The 15929-nt window shown below is 39.9% G+C and overlaps 1 protein-coding gene across 12 annotated transcripts in view; it reads left to right on the top strand.

The window, feature by feature from the left end:
• RBMS2 (RNA binding motif single stranded interacting protein 2) overlaps positions 1–15929 on the top strand; it is an 87691-nt gene that overhangs the window by 43210 nt on the left and 28552 nt on the right. The window lies entirely within an intron of this gene.

Raw genomic sequence — 15929 nt, 5'->3', positions numbered from 1 at the left:
TAATTTACATTTCTACCGGTGGTGCACCAGAGTTCCCTTTCCTCCTCATCCTTGCCAGCATTTGTTCTCTCTTGTTTTTATGATAGTCATTCTAACAGGTGTGAGGTGATGTCTTGTAGTGATTTTGATTGGTGTTTGCCTAAGGATTAGTGACATCGAGGACTTTTTTATGTAGCTGTTGACCATTTGTATGTATTCTTTGGAAAAATGTCTATTTAAGTTTTCTGCCCATTTTTTAATTGGATTTTTTTGCTATCGATTTGTATGAGTTCCTTTTATATTTTGTATGCCAACTCCTCATCAACTATATAGTTTGCAAATATTTCTTTCATTCAGTAGGTTGCCTTTTCATTTTGTTGATGGTTTCCTTCTCTGTGTAAAAGCTTTTTATTTTAACGTAGACCCAAAAGTTTATTTTTACTTTTGTTTTCCTTGCCTCAGGATTAAGTATGTTTAAAAAAAAAAATGCTGCTAAGGCTGATATCAAAGAAATTACCGCCTATGTTTTCTTCTAGGAGTTTTATGGTTTCATGTCTCGCATTTAGATCTTTAATCCATTTTGAATTTATTTTTGTGTATGGGTATAAGAAAGTGGTCCACTTTAATTTTTTTTGCATGTAGATGTCCAGTTCATATATGGCCTTTATTATGTTGAGTTATGTTCCTTCTATATCCAATTTGTTGAACATTTTTATCATGAAAGGAAGTTGAATCTTGTCAGTTTCTTTTCCTGTCTCAAGATGATCATATGATTTTTGTTTTTCATTCTATTAATGTGATATATCACGTTTATTTATTTTTTTTAAAGATTTTTTTTTTTTATTCGACAGAGATGGAGACAGCCAGCGAGAGAGGGAACACAAGCAGGGGGAGTGGGAGAGGAAGAAGCAGGCTCCTAGTGGAGGAGCCTGATGTGGGGCTCGATCCCATAACGCCGGGATCACGCCCTGAGCCGAAGGCAGACGCTTAACTGCTGTGCCACCCAGGCGCCCCGATATATCACATTTATTGATTCCTATATGTTGAAACATCCTTGCATCTTGGGAGTAAAGCTGACTTGATCATGGTGTATGGTCTTTTTAATGTGCTGTTGAATTTATTTTGCTAGAATCTTGTTGAGAATTTTTATTTCTTTACTCATCAGGGATTTTGGTCTGTTTTTTTTTTTTTTTAAAGATTTTATTTATTTATGTGACAGAGAGACAGCCAGCGAGAGAGGGAACACAAGCAGGGGGAGTGGGAGAGGAAGAAGCAGGCTCATAGCAGAGGAGCCTGATGTGGGGCTCGATCCCATAACGCCGGGATCACGCCCTGAGCCGAAGGCAGACGCTTAACCGCTGTGCCACCCAGGCGCCCCGGTCTGTTGTTTTCTCATAGTGTCCTCATCCGACTTTGATATCAGTGTAATGCTGGCCTCACAAAATGAGTTTGGGAATGTTTCCTCCTCTTCAGTTTTTGGAAGAGTTGAGAAGAAGTGGTGTTAATTCTTCTTTCAGTATTTGATAGAATTCTCCCATGAAGCTGTGTGGTCCTGGGCTTTTCTTTGTTGAGGGGTGTTTGATTACTAATTCAGTCTCCTCAGTTGTTACTGGTCTATTCAGATTTTCTGTGTATTTTGTCTGTTTTTATGATTAAGACTTGGTAGGTTATATGTTTCTAGGAATTTATCTATTTCTTCTAGGTTATCGAATTTGGTGGTGTATAATGGTTCATGTCAATCTCTTACGATCCTTTGTATTTCTGTGGTGTCAGTTGTAATGTCTCTTATGTATAATTTTGAGGTCTCTTTTTCTTGGTAAGTCTAGCTAATGTGTGGTCAATTTTGTTTATCTTTTCAAAAAACCAGCACTTGTTTGTCTATTCTCTATTTCTGCTCTGATCTTCATTCTCTCAATTTTTCTGTTAACTTTGGGCTTAACATGTTCTTTCTCTAATTCCTTGAGGTTTTTTGAGATTTTTGTTTCTCAATGTAGGCATTTATTGCTATAAACTTCCCTCTTTGCATTATTTTTGCTGCATATCATGAATTTTGGTAGGTTACATTACCATTTTTATTTGCTTCAGCACTTTAAAAATTTCATCTTTGACTCATTAGGCTGTTCAGGAGTGTATTGTTTAATTTCCACATTATTTGTTAATTTTCTAATTTTCTTCCTGTTACAGATTTCTAGTTTCATACCATTTTGGCCAGAAAAGATACTTGGTATGATTTCAGTATTTTTGAATTTGTAAAGATTTATTTTGATATTTAATACATGCTCTGTCCTGGAGTATGTTCCATGTGTACTTGAAAAGAATGTGTATTCTGCTCTTGGATGGAATATCTTATATGTGTCTGGTAGGGCCATTTGGTCTAACGTACAGTTTGAGTCCTGCATTTCTGTATTGATTTTCTGCTGGGTAATATTCATTGTTGAAAGTAGGGTATTGAAGTCCCCTACTGTTATTGTACTGTTGTGTATTTTTCTCTTCGATCTGTTAGTATTTGCTTAATATATTTAGGTGCTTTGATGTTGGGTGTATATATATTTACAATTTTTATATCCTTTGGATGAATTGACTGCTTTATCATTATATAATGATCTTTGTCTCTTGTTATAGTTTTTTACTGAATGTCTATTTTTTCTGATGTAAGTGTAGTTATCTTGCTCTCTTTTGGTTTCCATTTGCATGGAATATCTTTTTCCAGCCCTTCACTTTGTTTTTATGAGTCTTTTGTAAGCAACATATGAGTTGGGTCTTGCTTTTTTATCCATTCAGCCAGTCTGTGCATTTTGATTAGAGAATTTGATCCTTTACATTCAAAGTAATTATTGCTAGGTAAGGACTTCTTATTGGCATCTTGTTAATTGTTTCTGGCTGTCTTTTTTTTTTTTTTTTCTTCCCCTCCGTAAGTAACTCTACCTGCCAACATGGGGCTTGAACTCACAACCTCAGAATCAAGGGTCGCTTGCTCTACCAGTGGAGCCAGCCAGGCGCCCTGAGACAGCCAGGCTGTCTTACAGTTCTTTTCTTCCTTTCTTTCTTCCTGTCTTTTTTTGTGCATTGATGATTTTCTGTAGTGGTATACTTTGATTCGCTTCTCTTTATCTTATGTGTATTTACTATAGGTTTTTGTGTTGTGGTTACCTTCAGATTTGAAACATCTTATACATAAAAGTCTTTTTTAAGCTGATAACACTTGACTTTGATTGGCTACAAAACCTACCCTTTTACCCTCCCCCTGACATTTTATGTTTTTATATCACAGTTTGCATCTTTTATGTTGTGTATTCATTGACAAATTATTGTAGCCATAGCTATTTTTAGTACTTTTATTTTTTTTAAGTAGGCTCCACACCCAATGTGGGGCTTGAACTCAGGACCCCAAGATCAAGAATCGCCATGCTTTATTGACCGAGCCAGCCAGATACCCCAGTACTTTTGTTCTTTAACCTTTATGCTAGAGTTAAGTGATTAACACCACTACATTACAGTATTAGAATATTCTGAATCTGATTATATGTTCAGCTTTGCCAGTGTGTTGTGTATTTCATGTTTTTATACTGCCAGTTAGCATCCTTTCATTTCAGTTCAGTGAACTCCAGCATTTATAAGTTAGGTTGAATGGTGATGGAATTTTCTTTGTTAGGGAAAGTGTTTCTCACCTTTATTTCTGAAGAACCACTTTTCTGGGTAAATTATTCTTGGTTGGCATTTTTCTTTTTTCTTCATCATTTTGAATATGTGATCCCATTGTCTCCTGGACTGCAAGGTTTCTGCTAAAACATCTACTAATAGCCTTATGGAGGCTTTCTTGTATGAGAGAATTTTTTTTTTTTTTTTTTACTGATTTTAAAAATTTATTTATTTATTTAAAAATTTTATTTGTTTAAGGGGTGCCTGGGTGGCTCAGTTCGTTGGGCATCTGTCTTTGGCTTGGGTCTCACATGATTCTAGAGTCCTGAGATTGAGTCTTGCATCAGGCTTTTTGCTTAGTGGGGGGCCTGCTTCTCCCTCTCCCTCTGCCTGCCACTTCCCCTGCTTGTGCTCGCTCTCTCGCTCGCTCTCTCTGTCAAATAAGTGGATAAAATCTTTTAAAATAATAATAAAATTTTATTTATTTAAGTAATCTCTACACCCAGTGTGGGGCTCGAACTCATGACCATCAGATCAAGAGTTGCATACTCTTCCAACTGAGCCATCCAGGTGCCCCTTCTTGTTGATTTTAAAATTCTCTCTTTGGGGCGCCTGGGTAGCGCAGTCGTTAAAGCGTCTGCCTTCGGCTCAGGGCGTGATCCTGGCGTACCGGGATCGAGTCCCACATCAGGCTCCTCCGCTAGGAGCCTGCTTCTTCCTCTCCCACTCCCCCTGCTGTGTTCCCTCTCTCACTGGCTGTCTCTCTGTCACATAAATAAATAAAAATCTTTAAAAAAAAAAAAATAAAATAAAATAAAATTCTCTCTTTGTAGGACGCCTTGCTGGCGCAGTCTGTAGAGCATGCAATTCCTGATTTCAGGGTCGTGAGTTCAAACCCATATTGGAATAGAGTTTACTTTAAAAAGAATTAAATTCTCTCTCTTTTTTTTAAAGTAGGCTCCATGCCCAGTGTGGAGCCCAGCGCATGGCTTTAACTCTTGACCCTGAGGTCAAGACCTGAGCTGAGGTCAAGAGTCAGATGCTTAACTGACTGAGCCACACAGGAGCCCCTTAAATTCTCTCTTTGTCTTTGATTTTAGTTTTCTTATAGTGTATCTTGGAGAAGATTGTTTTGGATTGGAATTTTCGGGTGTACTTTGACTTTCATGAATTGGATGTGCAAAACTATCTCCAAGTTTGGGAAGTTCTCAGGCTTTATTTCTTTGAATAAACTTTTACCCCTTTCTCTTCTCCTTCTGGGATTTTAGGGATGCATAAATTGTTTCTGTTACTGTGTCCCATAAGTTCCATAAGCTCTCTTCATTCCTTTTCATTCTCTTTTTTCCTTTTTTCTCTTCTGACTGGTTAATTTCAAATGATCACTCTTCAGGCTTACTGATTCATTTGTTTGATCTAGTCCATAAGGTACTTTTAAGTTGCCAGATCCTGCTAGGTTTTTTTTGTTTTGTTTTGAGATTTCAATTTACATAATCTCTTAGCAGCATTTGCTAGGGACTATTCTCCATTTCTTTTTTTTTTTTTTTTTTTTAAGATTTTATTTATTTATTTGACAGATAGAGACAGCCAGCGAGAGAGGGAACACAAGCAGGGGGAGTGGGAGAGGAAGAAGCAGGCTCACAGCGGAGGAGCCTGATGGGGGCTCGATCCCAGAACGCCAGGATCACGCCCTGAGCCGAAGGCAGACGCTTAACCGCTGTGCCACCCAGGCGCCCCTATTCTCCATTTCTTGAAATACTCTCTTTCCTTGCCTCCAGTTGCACAACCACTTTGGGTCTTGCACTTTTGGTCCTTCTCTTTTGGTCTCTTTTGGTCAGTTACTTTATTCAGTTTCTGATTATTTAGAGTTCTTTAGGCCTTACCTTCTGTCTAAATACACTTTCTTCTAGATTTTAGTTACTACTATGCTAACAGATTTACAGATTATAATTGCTAGACCAGACCTCTCCTCTGTGTATCCAACTGCCTAATTGATACTTTTTTCCTGGAAATCTCACAGGTTATTCAAGTTTTTGTTTTTGTTTGGTTGTTTTGTTTTGTTTTTGTGTTTTTTGTTTTTTTTTACATAAGCTCTAGGCCCAGTGTGGGGCTCGAACCCATGACCCTGAGATCAAGAGTCAGATGTTCTACTGACTGAGCCAGCCAGGTGCCCCTCAAATTTAACATATTCAAAATGTAATGCTTTCTTTGTAGTCCTCAAATTGCCCTCTCCTAATCTCTACAATGTTATAAAGATACTGCCATCCATCCAGTTACTCAAGCTAGACACTGTCCTTGCCTACACCCAGTCTGTTAACTAGTCCTATTGATTCTGCCTATAAACTAACTCTCAGAGCTTTCCACTTTCTTTTTTTTAAAATCTTTACTGCCATCTCTCCAGTTATAGACTGCATTGTTTCTTGTCTGGGTACTATAGTGACTGCCTAATTGATCTTCCCATTTCAACTCCTGCCTCACTCTAATTTGTTCTTCCCATAGTAGCCACAGTAATATTTTCAAAACATTGATCAGATCTTATAACTTCTTTCTTACATAAAATTATTCACTGACTCTCTAATGCGTTCAGAATGAAAACCAAGTACTTGCAACACAGGCCAGAAAGTTCTGCATCCCTCTCCTTCCTTCATTATACTGCAGCTTCACTGGCCTTCTGTTCCTTTTAGATTCATTTGAAAGTCCCACCTTATGGGGCGCCTGGGTGGCTCAGTCAGTTAAGCATCTGCCTTCTGCTCAGGTCATGATCCCAAGGTCCTGGGATCGAGCCCCTCGTCGTCAGTGGGAGCCTGCTTCTCCCTCTCTGCCGGCAGCTCCCTCTGCTTGTGCTTGCACTCTCTCTCTCTGTCAAATAAATAAAATCTTAAAAAAAAAAAAAAGTCCCACCTTATATCTTTTGCCCACATTCCTTCTTTCTGAAATGATCTCTTTCATTCTCTGAATGGCTAGTTTCTTCTCATCCTTGAAGTTTCACTTAAATATCACCTTTTGATCAGACTAACTAAAGTAGGTCACAGCTGTCTGTTCTTTTTCTTTCTAGCCCATTTATCATGGTGGGTAATTATGCAATTACTTTATGATTATTTGAGTAATCTCTTTATCTCCGCTAAATGCTAAATTTCATTAGGACCAAGACTATCTCTGGTGCATGTAGCTCAGCATTTTGTCCTTGGTACCTGTCCTTGCCAGGTGCTCTAAAGCAGTCATTCTATATTTGTTGAATAAATGGATGTGAACTCTTTTTATATCTCAGGAGCTATTATAAGAGCTTTACATGTATTTATTTTCATCTCCATAACAATTCTATTGCACATGTGCTGTTACTGTCCTCATTTTACAAGTAAGGTCAGACAGCTTATCCAGAGTCACACACTAGTACATGGCCACACCAGAATTAAACCTGAGTCTTTGTAATTTTTGAGCCTGTGTTTTAACCACTTTCTGCTAGTTAGTGGGATCTATAATCAAGAAAGATAGTTTTGAAAAAATACTTAGTGAACATTGATTTGTTGCCTACTTAATTCCTAAATGAATAGTGAATAATTGAGTGCCTATGTAAAAACTGAATTTGATTTTTCCTCATTTGTAAAATAAAGGAAAGAAAATGATTTTTTTTGTTAACCCAAGTTGAATTATTATTAAATCATTATTTTATAATTATAGAATTTGCAAACTGGGAGGGCCAGGCATGCTAATATTTTACCCCTCCCCCTCTCATTTCAACTACCAAATATAACACTTGCCTTGCCCTTAAAGAATGTTGAGGTTTGAGGGGTTTCAGTTTGACGCATTCCTCTTCCTCCAATCCACATGAGAAATAAGAAAGTTTGAGAGCTAGAAATAAAAACAATACCTTTATTATTAATAAAACTAATATTCAAGAAGGTAGCTTATATCTGTGGGCCTGTATGTTTCTAATACTACCCCAGAATTGACAGATTTATCTACCTAGATACAGCAATGATTAAAAAAAGCAAATGGAAAGCTGTGGACTTCCCCATCTGGTGGCTCACCCCTTTAAAGCTTAACCAGTGTGGAGGGGCACCTGGGTGGCACAGTCCGGTAACTGACTGACTCTTGGTTTCCGCTCAGGTCATGATCTCAGGGTCTTGAGATCAATCCCCATCTTGGGCTCTTCAATGAGTGTGGAACCTGCTTGGGATTCTCTCTCCCCCTCTCCCTTTGCCCCTCCCCCCACTCGTGCTCTCTCTCTCTCTCTCAAAACACAACCAAAAACTTAACCATTGTGGAGTGGCAAAGCTGAATGTGTATAGGCGTACCTCATCCTGTTGTGTTTCACTGTATTGTACTCTGCAGGTATCGTGTTTTTTACAAATTGAAAATTTGTGGCAGCCCTGTGTTAAGCAAGTTGGCTCCATTTTTCCAGTAGCAAACACTTCGTGTCATTTTGGTAATCCTTGCAATATTTCAAATTTTTTGAATTGTTATATTGTTTATGGTAATCTGTGATCAGTGACCTTTGATGTTACTATTTTAATTGTTTTGGGTGCCATGAACCCATATAAGTTGGTGAACTTAATTGATAAATGCTGTGTGTGTGTGATCTGACTGCTTCATTGGCTCTTCCCCCATCTCTCTCCCTCTCCTTAGGCTTTCAAATAAATAAATAAAATGTCTTTAAATGAAGAGTCAAAAAATGACATCAAAGGGGAAAGGGGTAGGGGGATGGGGTATTTTAAAAAATACTTCATTTATTTATTTGTCAGAGAGAGAGAGAGAGACAGCATGAGCAGTGGGGAGCGGCAGGCAGAGGAAGAAGCAGGCTCACTGCTCCAATGTGGGGCTCAATCCCAGGACTCTGGAGTCATGACCTGAGCCAAAGGCAGATGCTTAACCAGTTGAGCCACCCAGGTCATCCCTTAAAGACGTTTTAGAAATTGATTTTTCTTTTTTTAATAATTGGGTGAATTGTTGACCTTGCTTATAGTTTGTGAAAGCCATTGCTTTTTCAAAGAAACAGCAATGGAAAGGCTGTGGGTGTGTGAGCCAGGTGATCCTGAGTTAAGAATAAGGTTCTACTATTTATTAATTATGTGAACTTGGGGAAGCAACAAACGTCTGATTCTCAGTTTCTGAATCAATAACAACCAAAATGGAAATAATACTTGTCTTATTATCTTCTTTGTAAGGATTATATTAGATAACAAAATCCTCTAGGGCTTGGAATATGGTAGATAGCCAGCAGATGTTATTTTGCCTTCTCTTTGCCTGACAAAAAGATAATAAAATAATCGGTCAGTTGCAACTTTCTCGTATTTACTTTTCCAGTTTTGTTTGTTGTGTTTTTTCTTTTTCTTTTCTTTCTTTCTTTCTTTCTTTCTTTCTTTTTTTTTTTTTTTTTTTTTGAGATTAACTTCAGTAGTCACTTTTGAGAGCCTAGGTCAGGGGCATTTTTACATTGTCATTATGAGTTTTTGTTTTGATTTTTTTTAATGTCATTGTTCTGTTTTTGCATTACATTTTATGCCCGTTGAAGGCCAATCTTTTCTTATTTTGCATTTCTTCATAACATCTCCACATGTTACATGTACATAAGATACAGCAATAATTGTTCAGTTATGTATATTTATTATTTATTTTTTTAGAGAGGGGGGAGGGGCAGAGTTAGAGGAAGGGAGAGAGAGAATTTTAAGCAGGCTCCATGCCAAGCACAGAGCCCGATGAAGGGCTCGGGCTCCATCTCACTACCCTGAGATCATGACCTGGGTTAAAATCAAGAGTTGGACATTTAGCTAACGGAGCCACTCAGGCACCCCAGTTCTTCAGTTATAGCTTGTTTTATTCTCCAAATAGTAGGCACTTAAGAAATGTTTTTTGAGGGGCACCCGGGTGGCTCAGTCGTTAAGCGTCTGCCTTCGGCTCAGGGCGTGATCCCGGGATCCTGGGATCAAGCCCCACATCAGGCTCCTCTGCTGGGAGCCTGCTTCTTCCTCTCCCACTCCCCCTGCTTGTGTTCCCTCTCTCGCTGGCTGTCTCTCTGTCAAATAAATAAAATCTTTAAAAAAATGTTTTTTGAATGATTTAATATTTATACTGCTACATATCCGACCAACACAATTTCCTTAATAAATAAATTGCAAAAAAAAAAAAAAAAGAATGAATAGGGAGCCTATTAATTAAGAGTTGTCAGATGTGGCAACCAGTCATAATATGTGGACCTTATTTGGATCCTTTGGATCCTATTTTCAAACAAGTAAACTGCAAGATGAAACAAAACAAAAAATTTGACATGTATTAGACAATTGAAAGTTTTTCTTTTTGTGTGTGTGTGTGTGTGTGTGTGTGTTTTAGTAAGCTCTGTGCCCAGTGTGGGTTCAAACTTAAAACCCTAGGATCAACGTCTTATGCTCTACCACCTGTGCCTGCCAGGCACCCCAGAAATTACTAATTTTTTAGGTGATATAATGATACTGTGCTTTGTTTTATAAAAAACAATATAGTTTTTTCAGGGCCACCTGGCTGGCTCAGTTTGAAGAGCATGTAACTCTTGGTCTCAGGATTGTGAGTTTGAGCCCCACATTGGGTGTAAAGATTGCTTAAGTAAATAAATAAACTTTAAAAAAATATTTTTCTTCCAGGTTACATTGCTGAAATATTTTAGAATGACGTGATATATTTAGTATTTGCTTTGAAGTCATAGGGGAGGAGGGTAAATACGTAGAGCTACAGATGAAGCAGTTTGTCCGTGAATAATTGTTGAAGCTAAAGGATAGGTATGTAAGGACTCATTATACTCTTTTGTTTACTTTTGTATGTATCTTCTGTTATAAAACGTAAAAAAAAAGTTCTCATTATTAAACTTTGCTTCCTGTCGTCTGCCAGGAGTGTCATCTTCTTTTTTTTTAATAGGTAGGATGTGAGCAACTTTAATACCACAACCAGGCTACTTATTACTTAAGGATATCACTGAACAAAACTGTCAGGAATAAGCCTTAGCAAAGGTAGAAAAGAAGGGGAAAAATGGAGTAAGAAAGGGAGTAAGAGAGAAGAGGGAGACTAGAGAAAAGGAAAGAAGTCAGGGACAGTAGAAGTTTGCCTTAAAGTGTAAGTCCCTTAGTCTCATTCTAAATTTTTTTCTAACTTCACCTCCAAATGACACCTTTAGTAGGTAAGTAGGAACTGGAGATTCTGTTCTATAAGTTCTGTCAAAATTATTTTGTAATAAGGAAAAAGAAAAATAGCTGTTTTGTTTTAATATATCAGCTTAATGGAGTAAGGATTTTCCCTTTTTCTGTATTCCGTATAGATGCTACTATATTGTAGCTGTCATGTACATAGTATATATTTTTGTGACTGTGGATACTCGACCTTGCAGAAATCCTTCCATAATCTTACACATTGCTATCCACGAAGTGCATAGAACTTTCTCATTCAGAGAAAGACAAATACCATATGATTTCACTCATATGTGGAATTTAAGAAACAAAACAGATGAACATAGGGGAAGGGAGGAAAAAAGAAAATAAGATAAAAACAGAGAGGGAGGCAAACCATAAGAGACTTTTTTAAAAAAGATTTTATTTATTTGACAGAGAGAGTGCAAGCAGGGGGAGGGGCAGGGAGAGGGAGAAGCAGGCTCCCTGCTGAGCAAGGAGCCCAATGTGGGGCTTGATCCCAGGACCCTGAGCTGAAGGCAGATGTTTAACTGACTGAGCCACCCAGGTACCCCAATATTCTATCCTACTTTGAAAAAAATAGTATGTCAGATTTTTTAGAAGATTTTATTTATTTGAGAGAGAGGGAGAGACAGAGAGAGGATAAGCAGGGAAGCTGCAGAGGGAGAACGAGAAGCAGACTCCATGTCCAGCAGGAAGCCCGATGCCAGGCTTGATCCCAGAACCCTGGGATCATGACCTGAGCTGAAGGCAGACACCCAACCAACTGAGCCACCCAGGCACCCCTAGTATGTCAGATTTTTAAGAGAGTTTTATTTATTTATTTTAAAGTAATCATGGGGTACCTGGCTGGCTCAATCACAAGAGCATCTGACTCTTGATCTTGAGGTCTTGGGTTCGAGCCCCACGTTGGGTGTAGAGATTACTAAAAAAATAAACTTTAAAAAAAAATCTCTACACCCAGTGTGGGGCCCAAACTCTTGACCTGAGATCAGGAGTTGGATGCTCTACTGACTGAGCCAGCCAGGTGCCCCAACTTTTATTTGTTTTTAAATAGATAATAGATGTATGGACTTGGTATAAAACAAAAGGTTCAGGCAGAGGCTGCTGGGAAGATGGCAGAGTAGGAAGACCCTGGGCTCACCTCTTGTCACATGGCCACCTAGAGAACACCCACATTGGCATAAATAGCCCAGAAAGCGACCTGAAGACTGGCAGGACAGACTCTCCACAGCCTGACATAGACAAGAGGCCACAGCGAAGCAGATCCACCCACTCTGATAAGCTCTTGGCAAGATCCCATCAAAGCAGTTCCACAAGCCTGGCAGTGTGCTCGCAGCCCAGTCAAGGGCCAACAGCACTCCGAAGTGAGTCCTGCTCCAGGGGGAGGGGAAGATAAGCACACACCAGTCTGACTGTGACCCCAGCAGTGGGCTGGGGGCAGGTACCTGGTCTCACTGCAGGTCCTCCCCCCCCCCTCACCCCACCACCACCAATAAAAGCTCTCAGGGAACAACACAGTGGAAGTGCCCTGCAGTTTGGTACTACTTCATCTCTGGTGAACACCTGGTCTGACTCAACTCAAGCCCAAGGCTGCCCTGGACTGGCCCACTAACTCCGCAGGCACCAGACTCTGCAACAGGCAAAGAGAGCCATTGTGACTGGACCGAAGGCAAACACATCCCAGCCACAATAGGAGGGTGCACATAACACACAAGGAGACGCCCGTGAAGCATCATTTTCTGGTGAAAAGGAGGCATTGCACCGTGGGGCACTGCAGGACCTCTTCTTCATAAAGCCACTACTTTCAAGTGCTGGAGACATGGCTGACTTTCCTAACACATAGAAACAGACGCGGCAACAGACAAAATGACACAGAGGAATATGTCCCAAATGAAAGAGTGGAGCAAAATCATAGCAAGGGACCTAAACAAAGTGGAGAGAAGTAATATGTCTGATGGTGAATTTAAAGTAATGCTCATAAAGATACTCACTAGAATTGAGAAAGGAGTGCAGGACCTCCATGAGGCCCTCCACCAAGAGATAGGAGACCTAAAAAAGAACCAACTAGAGATAATGAACTCACTAAATGAGAATAAAAACAGACCACCTGGAATAAATAGCAAACAAGAGGAAGTAGAAGAATGGATCAGCCACCTGGAGTACTGAGTAATGGAAAGTAATCAAGCTGAGCGGATGAGAGGGGGAAAATATGCAAAATGAGAATAGACCCAGGGAACTCAGCGACACTGTCAAGCATAACAGTTGCGTGATAGGGATCCCAGAAGGAGAAGAGTGAGAAAAGGGGGCAGAAGATTTATTTGAAGAAACGATAGCTGAAAACTTACTGAATCTGGGAAGGAAAGAGAAATCCAGATCTAGGAGGCACAGAGATCCCCCAACAAAACCAACCCAAAGAGGTCTGCACCCAGACACAAAGTAAATAAGACAGCCAAAAGTAAGCGATAAAGAGAGAATCTTAAAATCAGCAAGAGAAAGGAAAGCAGTTACATACAAGGGAAACCCCATAAAGCTATCAGTGGATTTTTCAGCAGAAACTTTTCAGGGCCAGAAGGGAGCAGCATGATATATTCAAAGTGCTAAAAGGAAGAAAATCTACAGCCAAGAATACTCTATCCAGCAAGGCTTTCATTCAGAATAGAAGGGGAGAGAGAATTTCCCAGAAAAAAGTTAAAGGAATTCATGACCAGGAGCAAAACCAGCCACGTCCCCATCACACACGATGCCATCGGCCCGTGGATCCCAAATTCATAGTCCAGCCGCCCTCCTGCCCGAGTCAGCATGCACGGCCTGCTACCTGCTCAATGCCAAGTCAACATGCCTTCAGCTCAGATCAAACTGACAGTCTTCCCCTCAAATTCCAGCCCCTGTGCTCAAGTTTGTGTACAAAAGTGGGCCTAATTATAACAGCAGAATGAAGCAACCCAAATAGTGACACTACTTCTGTGGAATATATAACGGATAAAAGGAGTGTTCTAGACTGAGACCATCTCCAACAAGCACATCAAAGTATAATATGTACAGCATGATTCTAGTTGGTAAAAGAAACAAACCTGGGAAAAGTAAAACAAGACAAAATCAGAGAGGGAGACAAACCATAAGAGACTCTTAATCATACGAAACAGACTGAGGCTTGCTGGAGGGGAGGGGGTGAGGGGATGGGGTAACTGGGTGATGGGGATTAAGGAGGGCACTGTATGGAATGAGCACTGGGCATTTTTTTTTTTTAAGATTTTATTTATTTATTAGAGAGATAGCAAGAGAGAGCACAAGCAGGGGGAGTGGCAGGGAGAGGGAGAGGGAGAAGCAGGGTCCCCATTGAGCAAGGAGCCCGATGAGGGGCTTGATCCCAGGACCCTGGGACCATGACCTGAGCCAAAGGCAAATGCTTAACCAACTGAGCCACCCAGGCACCCCTGAGCACTGGATATTATATAAGACTGATTAGTCACTGAACTCTACCTCTGAAACTAATAATACGTTATATGCTAATTAATTGAATTTAAATTTAAAAAAAATTAAAGACCCCCCCAAACCCCCCCAAACCCCAAAAGGTTCAAATGGGTATTAAAGAAATATAGAAAAAGTCTGTGTTGTCACCCTGTCCTCCATATGCCTAGTTCCTTTCTAGTAGCCTTAATTATCAACTGTTTCTCTTGTATCTTTTTAGAGATAACTTGTACACATATTAGATGTTGTGAGGTCTTTGTGACTTGTAAAAAGCAGGCTAGAGCAAGGATAAGGACTTGATATACCTGGTGTATTGCTGGCTGGTTTCATATATACTTTTTATTTTGATCTGGAAATAGACTTTCATATCATTGGGTTAGGCCAGTTCCTTCAGGTATGTAGTATTGCCCATATTTATTATTTAGTGAATCAGAAGTATTTCTATAATGAAAAAAAATCTATAATGACCAGATGAGCAGAATCTTTCATGACTTTGAGTCTTAAAAAGACCAGAGCCCCAATCTACCAATCTGGGTATTCTTTGAACAGGTAGTGTGAGGGTGGAAGAGAGGAGTGCTGGTGTTTCCTGACTTCCTGTGGGTTTCTGATCTATTTCTGTCTAAAATGAAATTATGTCAAAAGATGAAAATGTGGTAAATGATGAGGTAGGGTAAAACAGACTGTAGGCAGGCGTTCTCTTTTCCTGTCCTTTCTCTGTCTGAAACAGCTGTATTGTGGAAGAGGCAGCTACACTTCTCTTGGAGCCATGGAGCTCTAATGATGCTGCTGTTCTTGTTCACTCAGCGGTTCCTTCCCCGGCCGTATATTCTCCTGAACACAGACGACCCACCAGCCAAGCGGAATCGTGGAGGTGTTCGGTAATGCAGAGTAACACTCAGCGGGGGCTCAGTTGTGTCCCACACCTCTTCTTCCCAAGCAGTTGGCTGTCGTGTTCTGACTTCAGCTGCTTAACCTTTAAAGATTCTTCTGTCACCCTGAGACGTTATTAAACTCTCTGCTGTATGTTTCCTGGTGCATACGAGGTATTGCCACACTGACACGTACCCACAAACTGGTGACATGGTTGGTTATTACTTGGGTTGCAGGCATGGGCTTATGCTCCCTAAAGCCACTGTGTCTAAAAGGGCTCTGCCCGCCATAGAATTGCCCATATACTTCAGTCGAGGGCTCTTGCTGTAGTTGGTTTCTGTAAGCACCAGTCTATATAAGAGATTTTCCTCTAGTGTAGTTGAGTCACAGTTCAAATACCTTTGTTCCTTAAATGTTCTACACTGATTAGACATTACCTATTGCCTGGGAACTTAGAACTGTTCTCTTTCCAGAAGGGAGAGAAACAAAGGAATTAGGTCATGTAAAAGGCCGCTTTATGTGTTTATTCAGCGGTTTGCACTGGCTTAGGTACTTTCAGTATTTGGCTTTTCTGTACCTTGGTTCTGCTTAACAAAAAGCAAAGTGATATAACATTGAGGGAATGGTGAAATAAGACTGAGTCTCAGTTTCTTTTCTTTTCTTTTTTTTTTTTTTAAAGATTTTATTTATTTATTTATTTGACAGAGATAGAGACAGCCAGCGAGAGAGGGAACACAAGCAGGGGGAGTGGGAGAGGAAGAAGCAGGCTCATAGCGGAGGAGCCCGATGTGGGGCTCGATCCCACAACGCCAGGATCACGCC

The sequence above is a fragment of the Ursus arctos genome, unplaced genomic scaffold (genome assembly GCF_023065955.2).
Source record: "Ursus arctos isolate Adak ecotype North America unplaced genomic scaffold, UrsArc2.0 scaffold_21, whole genome shotgun sequence".
Classification (NCBI taxonomy): domain Eukaryota; kingdom Metazoa; phylum Chordata; class Mammalia; order Carnivora; family Ursidae; genus Ursus; species Ursus arctos.
The sequence above is the reverse complement of the archived record's forward strand: the minus strand, read 5'-3'. Positions and strand labels throughout refer to the sequence as shown.